Source organism: Zea mays, chromosome 3 (genome assembly GCF_902167145.1).
Source record: "Zea mays cultivar B73 chromosome 3, Zm-B73-REFERENCE-NAM-5.0, whole genome shotgun sequence".
Classification (NCBI taxonomy): domain Eukaryota; kingdom Viridiplantae; phylum Streptophyta; class Magnoliopsida; order Poales; family Poaceae; genus Zea; species Zea mays.
Window position 1 is genome coordinate 192,435,630 of NC_050098.1, and position 8,635 is coordinate 192,444,264.

The following is an 8,635-nucleotide window of genomic DNA, read 5'->3' on the forward strand; positions in this document are numbered from 1 at the left end:
TGGCAGAAAAGATTTTTTTCTTTTTTCGAGGAAAATTTTGACGCAGAGGGGGTTGCCCCCTTCTAGCCCCCGAGGGAGGGTCGGGCTTTGCCGAGGCAAGGCTGACCCTTCCTTGACGACCAGACTCGGTGTGTGAACGAGGTATACGAGCAACTTGAAAGCATCTTAAGGGTAGAAGCGACGCAGCTGTTGGATGTTCCAAGCGTTGCCGTAGACCTCGCCTTGACTGTTGGCCAGCTTGTATGTTCTGGGCTTCAGAACCTTGGCGATGACGAACGACCCTTCCCAGGGAGGCGTGAGTTTGTGCCGCCCTCGGGTGTCTTGTCGCAGCCGAAGCACCAGGTCGCCCACCTGGAGGTCTCGGGACCGAACCCCTCGGGCGTGGTGGCGTCGCAGGGACTGCTGGTACCGCGCCGAGTGTAGTAAGGCCACGTCCCGAGCCTCCTTCAGCTGGTCCAGTGAGTCTTCTTGGTTGGCTCGGTTGCTTAGGTCGGTGTAGGCCCTCGTCCTCGGGGAACCGTATTCCAAGTCTGTGGGCAAGATGGCCTCGGCCCCATAGACTAGAAAGAACGGTGTGAAGCCCGTGGCTCGGCTCGGCGTTGTCCTCAGACTCCAGACCACCGAGGGGAGTTCCTTCATCCATCGCTTGCCGAACTTGTTGAGGTCGTTGTAGATCCGAGGCTTGAGTCCTTGCAGGATCATGCCGTTGGCCCGCTCCACTTGCCCATTCATCATGGGGTGTGCCATGGCAGCCCAGTCCACTCGGATGTGGTGATCCTCGCAGAAGTCCAGGAACTTTCTGCTGGTGAACTGGGTACCGTTGTCGGTGATGATGGAGTTCGGGACCCCAAAGCGATGGATGATGTTGGTGAAGAACGCCATCGCCTGTTCGGACCTAATGCTGTTTAGGGGTCGGACCTCGATCCACTTGGAGAATTTGTCGATGACGACCAACAGGTGCGTGTAGCCCCCGGGTGCCTTCTGCAAGGGGCCAACGAGGTCCAGACCCCGCACAGCAAACAGCCAGGTGATGGGTATGGTCTGCAGAGCCTGAGCGGGCAGGTGGGTCTGCCTCGCGTAGAACTGACACCCTTCGCAGGTGCGGACAATTCTAGTAGCGTCGGCCACCGCCGTCGGCCAGTAGAATCCTTGTCGGAAGGCGTTTCCAACGAGGGTTCGAGGTGCTGCGTGATGGCCGCAAGCCCCCGAGTGTATCTCTTGCAAGAGCTCCTGGCCTTCGGCGATGGAAATGCATCGCTGGAGGATGCCTGAGGGGCTGCGGTGATAGAGCTCCTTCCCATCTCCCAGCAAGACGAAAGACTTGGCGCGCCACGCCAACCGCCGAGCTTCGGCTTGGTCGAGGGGCAGCTCTCCTCGGTGGAGATGTTGCAGGTACGGGGTCTGCCAACTTTGATTAGGCGTGACCTCGCTCGGTTCCCCCTCGACGCGCAGTGCCTCACCCTCGGGGGCCGAGGGTACCTCGGGCTGAGCCGAGGGTACCTCGGACCATGCCGAGGGTACCTCGGACTGGGCCGACGGTACCTCGGACTGAGCCGAGGGTGCCTCGGGCGGAGCCGAAGGTGCCTCGGGCTCGGGCGTGTCCTCGGTCTTGATGGAGGGTTGATGCAGGTCTCAAGAGAATACGTCCGGGGGAACTGTTGTTCGTCCCGAGGCTATTTTAGCCAGCTCGTCCGCAGTCTCGTTGTAGCGTCGGGCGATGTGGTTGAGCTCGAGCCCGTAGAACTTGTCTTCCAGGCGCCGAACCTCATCGCAGTAGGCTTCCATCTTCGGGTCGCGGCAGTGGGAGTTCTTCATGACTTGGTCGATGACGAGCTGCGAGTCACCGCGAGCGTCGAGGCGTCGGACCCCTAGCTCGATGGCGATTCGCAACCCGTTTACCAGAGCCTCGTACTCTGCCACATTGTTGGACGCGGGGAAGTGGAGGCGTAGCACGTAGCGTAGGTGCTTTCCGAGGGGCGAGACGAAGAGGAGGCCTGCGCCGGCCCCCGTCTTCATCAGCGACCCATCGAAAAACATGGTCCAGAGCTCCGGTTGGATCGGAGCCGTCGAGAGCTGGGTGTCGGCCCATTCAGCCACGAAGTCCGCCAAGACCTGGGACTTGATGGCTTTCCGAGGGGCGAACGAGATAGTCTCGCCCATGATCTCCACCGCCCACTTCACAATCCTACCCGAGGCCTCTCGGGACTGGATGATCTCTCCCAGGGGGAAGGATGACACCACAGTCACCGGATGAGACTCGAAGTAGTGTCGCAACTTCCACCGTGTCAGGATCACCGCGTACAACAGCTTCTGGATTTGTGGGTAGCGGATCTTGGTCTCGGACAGTACCTCACTGATGAAGTAGACTGGCCTCTGGACAGGCAATGCATGCCCTTCTTCTCGTCTCTCAACCACGATCGCGGCGCTAACCACCTGGGTGGTTGCGGTGACGTAGATCAAGAGGGCTTCTCCGGCAGCGGGGGGCACCAAGATGGGCGCGTTCATGAGGAGCACCATCAGGTTCTCGAGGGCTTCCTCGGCCTCGGGAGTCCAAGCGAAGCACTCAGCTTTTCTTAAGAGGCGGTACAGAGGCAGACCTCTTTCGCCGAGGCGGGAGATGAAGCGGCTCAGAGCCGCGAGACATCCCATGACCCTATGTACGCCTTTCAAGTCCTTGATTGGCCCCATGCTGGTGATGGCTGCAATCTGAGAGCACCTAGAGGGGGGGGGTGAATAGGTGATCCTGTAAAAACTTCAAACTTAAGCCACAAAAACTTGTTAAGTGTTAGCACGATTATTGCCAAGTGGCTAAGGTGAAGTCTCAACAATCTCAACAAAACACAGTACAACAAGAGAATCAAGCACAGAGTGACACAGTGGTTTTATCCCGTGGTTCGGCCAAGACCAACGCTTGCCTACTCCACGTTGTGGCGTCCCAACGGACGAGGGTTGCAATCAACCCCTCTCAAGCGGTCCAAAGACCCACTTGAATACCACGGTGTTTTGTTTTCCTTTCACTATCCCGTTTGCAAGGAATCTCCACAAATTGGAGTCTCTTGCCCTTACAAGTATATGATCACAAATGAAACACAGAGTAAGGGAGGGAAGCAACACACACAAATCCACAGCAAAAGCGCACACACACGGCCAAGAATCGAGCTCACAAGACTATCTCAGAGTTCTCACTTAGAACAGAGCTCGAATCACTTAGAGACACAAACGAATGCGCAGAGACTTAGTGTGGATGATCAAGAATGCTCAAAGGTTGCTTGTGTATCTCCTCCATGCGCCTAGGGGCTCCTTTTATAGCCTCAAGGCAGCTAGGAGCCGTTGAGAGCAAATCCGGAAGGCCATCTTTGCCTTCTGTCGTCGGGGGCACCGGACAGTCCGGTGCACACCGGACACTGTCCGGTGCCCGATTTGTTTCCTTAAACGGCGAAGACGACCGTTGCAGACCGTTGGCAGATCTGGCTCTGTTGGCGCACCGGACATGTCCGGTGCACACCGGACAGTCTGGTGCCGTCTTCCGACCGTTGGCTCGGCCACGTGTCCCGCGCGGATTGCGCGGCCGACCGTTGGCCCTGGCCGACCGTTGGCTCACCGGACAGTCCGGTGCACACCGGACAGTCCGGTGAATTTTAGCCGAAGTCGCCGGAGAAAAACCCGAGAGCGGCCTCTTCGAGTCGCGCCAGCCTGGCGCACCGGACACTGTCCGGTGCACACCGGACAGTCCGGTGCTCCAGACCGAGCTGGGTCTTGGCAGCACACAGCCAAGTCCCTTCTCCTTTTCTCTATTCTTCTTCTTTCTGTTTCTAACACTTAGACAAATATATTAGTACTTAAAACCAATGTACTAAGGCTTAGAAACATACCTTTACTTCATGATTTTCACCTTGTTCATCCATGTACATAAATTCACATTTAGGCCCTTGTGTTTGCACTCAATCACCAAAATACTTAGAAATGGCCCAAGGGCACATTTCCCTTTCAATCTCCCCCTTTTTGGTGATTTATGCCAACACAACATAAAGCAAGTGGAACAAGTGCAAAATCACTTCAAAAAAAAACTCAAATTGGTTTTGATTCAATTTTGGCATATATGGATCATCCTTTGCCACCACTTGGTTTGTTTTTGCAAATCAAACTCAAATCTCTATCTATAAGTCAAACACACATATTGAAGCATAAAGAGAGTCATTTCAAAAGAATTTGACCACGGATTTCAAAAACTCCCCCTTTTTCCCATAATCAACACTTCTTCCCACAAGAAGCCAACTTTTGAAAATAGAGACAATAAGAGACAATAAAAGCTTTTGACAAAACAAAAACTCTATTCTACTATTTTCAAAATCTCTCAAGTGGTAGCTGATCCATTTATCGCTTTGGCCTTTATTTTCTCCCCCTTTGGCATCAAGCACCAAAACGGGATCAATCTTGGCCTTTTAACCCCATTGCCTCACCAAAGTCTTCAATTAAGAGCAAATGGCAATAAGATTTCATGAGATGAACTTGGAATTAGTTACCCTCTCATCGGAGTGCAGTGGAAGTCTCTCATGGTCCAAGTCCACCTTTTCCCTTTCAATCCTCCTTCGAGACTAAATCAAGCAAACTCAAGCAAATGGTTAGTCTCAAAGGGTCAAGTTGTAACATATCTCCCCCTAAACATGTGCATCACTTTGCAACGGACTTGTGAGGTCCAGGGAGTGTTGGTACAACTTGAGCACCACAATAAGCAACAAAATGCAGAATGAACCTGATCAAATGCATAAACACATGTATGCTATAATTCAATCCAAGTTCCGCGAATCTAAGACATTTAGCTCACTACGCAGCCTGCAAAAGGTCTTCTCATCTAGAGGCTTGGTAAAGATATCGGCTAGCTGGTTCTCGGTGCTAACATGAAACACTTCGATATCTCCCTTTTGCTGGTGGTCTCTCAAAAAGTGATGCCGGATGTCTATGTGCTTTGTGCGGCTGTGCTCAACAGGATTCTCCGCCATGCGGATAGCACTCTCATTGTCACATAGGAGTGGGACTTTGCTCAGATTGTAGCCAAAGTCCCGGAGGGTTTGCCTCATCCAAAGTAGTTGCGCGCAACACTGTCCTGCGGCAACATACTCGGCCTCAGCGGTGGATAGGGCAACGGATGTTTGTTTCTTAGAGTTCCATGACACCAGGGACCTTCCTAAGAATTGGCACGTCCCCGATGTACTCTTCCTATCGACCTTACATCCAGCATAGTCGGAGTCTGAGTATCCAACTAAGTCAAAGGTAGACCCCTTTGGATACCAGAGCCCGAAGCAAGGCGTAGCAACCAAATATCTAAGAATTCGCTTCACCGCCACTAAGTGACACTCCTTAGGATCGGATTGAAATCTAGCACACATGCATACGCTAAGCATAATATCCGGTCTACTAGCACATAAGTAAAGCAAAGAACCTATCATTGACCGGTATGCTTTTTGATCAACGGACTTACCTCCTTTGTTGAGGTCGGTGTGTCCGTCGGTCCCCATCGGAGTCTTTGCGGGCTTGGCGTCCTTCATCCCAAACCGCTTTAGCAGATCTTGCGTGTACTTCGTTTGGGAGATGAAGGTGCCGTCCTTGAGTTGCTTCACTTGGAACCCAAGGAAGTAGTTCAACTCGCCCATCATCGACATCTCGAATTTCTGCGTCATCACCCTGCTAAACTCTTCACAAGACTTTTGGTTAGTAGAACCAAATATTATGTCATCGACATAAATTTGGCACACAAACAAATCACCATTACAAGTCTTAGTAAAAAGAGTTGGATCGGCTTTCCCAACCTTGAAAGCATTAGCAATTAAGAAATCTCTAAGGCATTCATACCATGCTCTTGGGGCTTGCTTAAGTCCATAGAGCGCCTTAGAGAGCTTACACACATGGTCGGGGTACCGTTCATCCTCGAAGCCAGGGGGTTGCTCCACGTACACCTCCTCCTTGATTGGCCCGTTGAGGAAGGCGCTCTTCACATCCATTTGAAACAACCTGAAAGAATGGTGAGCGGCATATGCTAGCAAGATACGAATTGATTCTAGCCTAGCCACAGGAGCAAAAGTCTCCTCGAAATCCAAACCTGCGACTTGGGCATAACCTTTTGCCACAAGTCGAGCCTTGTTCCTCGTCACCACCCCGTGCTCGTCCTGTTTGTTGCGGAACACCCACTTGGTTCCCACAACATTTTGCTTCGGACGAGGCACCAGTGTCCAAACTTCATTGCGCTTGAAGTTGTTTAACTCCTCTTGCATGGCCAACACCCAGTCCGGATCTAGCAAGGCCTCTTCTACCCTGAAAGGCTCAATAGAAGAGACAAAGGAGTAATGCTCACAAAAATTAACTAATCGAGATCGAGTAGTTACTCCCTTGCTGATGTCACCCAGAATTTGGTCGACGGGATGATCCCTTTGAATCATCGCTCGAACTTGAGTTGGAGGTGCCGGTTGCGCTTCTTCCTCTATCACTTGATCATCTTGTGCTCCCCCTTGATCACACGCCTCCTTATGATGAACCTGTTCATCGTCTTGAGTCGGGGGATGCACCATAATTGAGGAAGAGGGTTGATCTTGCTCATCTTGTTCCTGTGGCCGCACTTCTCCAATCGCCATGGTTCGTATAGCGGCCGTCGGAACATCTTCTTCATCTACATCATCACAATCAACAACTTGCTCTCTTGGAGAGCCATTAGTCTCATCAAATACAACGTCGCTAGAGACTTCAACCAAACCCGATGATTTGTTGAAGACTCTATACGCCTTTGTATTTGAGTCATAACCTAACAAAAACCCTTCTACAGCTTTGGGAGCAAACTTAGAATTTCTACCCTTCTTCACTAGAATGTAGCATTTACTCCCAAATACACGAAAGTACGATACATTGGGTTTGTTACCGGTTAGAAGCTCATACGACGTCTTCTTGAGGAGGCGATGAAGGTAGACCCTGTTGATGGCGTGGCAAGCAGTGTTCACGGCTTCCGTCCAAAAGCACTCGGGGGTCTTGAACTCTCCTAGCATCGTCCTCGCCATGTCAATGAGCGTCCTGTTCTTCCTCTCTACCACACCATTTTGCTGTGGTGTGTAGGGAGCGGAGAACTCGTGCTTGATCCCTTCCTCTTCAAGGAACTCCTCCACTTGAGAGTTCTTGAACTCGGACCCGTTGTCGCTTCTTATCTTTTTCACTTTGAGCTCAAACTCATTTTGAGCTCTCCTGAGGAAGCGTTTGAGGGTCCCTTGGGTTTCAGACTTATCCTGCAAAAAGAACACCCAAGTGAAGCGGGAAAAATCATCAACAATAACTAAACCATACTTACTTCCCCCTATGCTTAGATAGGCGACGGGTCCGAAGAGGTCCATATGCAGTAGCTCCAGGGGTCTTGACGTGGTCATCACATTCTTGCTGTGATGCGCTCCTCCCACCTGTTTACCTGCCTGACAAGCTGCACAAGGTCTATCTTTTTCGAAATGTACATTTGTTAGACCTATCACATGTTCTCCCTTTAGAAGCTTGTGGAGGTTCTTCATCCCCACATGTGCTAAGCGGCGATGCCATAGCCAGCCCATGCAAGTCTTAGCCATTAAGCATGCATCTAGACCGGCCTCTTCTTTTGCAAAATCAACTAAATAAAGTTTGCCGTCTAGTACACCCTTAAAAGCTAGTGAACCATCACATCTTCTAACGACAGACACATCTACATTTGTAAATAAACAATTATATCCCATTTGACATAATTGACTGACAGATAGCAAATTATATCCAAGACTCTCCACTAAGAATACATTTGATATAGAATGCTCATTTGAAATTGCAATTTTACCTAGCCCTTTTACCTTGCCTTGATTCCCATCACCGAATATAATTGAATCTTGGGAATCCTTATTTTTGACGTAGGAGGTGAACATCTTCTTCTCCCCCGTCATATGGTTTGTGCATCCGCTGTCAATAATCCAGCTTGAACCCCCGGATGCATAAACCTGCAAGGCAAATTTAGGCTTGGGTCTTAGGTACCCAACTCATGTTGGGTCCTGCAAGGTTAGCACAAATGTCCTTAGGGACCCAAATGCGAGTCCTGTCTCCCTTGTATTTTGCCCCTAACTTCCTAGCAACTATTTTCCTATCCTTTCTACAGATAGCAAAGGAAGTGTTTAAAGCACAATAAATTATAGAAGGTTCATTCACTGCTTTCCTAGGAGCATGAATAACATTCTTTCTAGGCACATGAGCAATATTTCTCCTAGGCATATCCCTATCATGCTTATAAGAAGAACTAGAGGCAAACATGGCATGAGAATCATAAACATGTGAATCAAAATCATTATAAGCATTTCTAGCATTTCTTCTATCATAATACATAAAAGCATGGTTCTTTTTAGCATTACTAGCCATAGGGGCCTTCCCTTTCTCCTTGACGAAGATGGGAGCCTTATGGCTTGTTAAGTTCTTGGCCTCTCTCTTGAAGCCAAGACCATCCTTAATTGAGGGGTGTCTACCAACCGTATAGGCATCCCTTGCAAATTTTATTTTATCAACTTCATTCTTGCTAGTCTTAAGTTGGGCATTAAGACTAGCCACTTCCTTATTTAATTTGGAAATTAAAACTAGATGTTCACTACAGGCATCA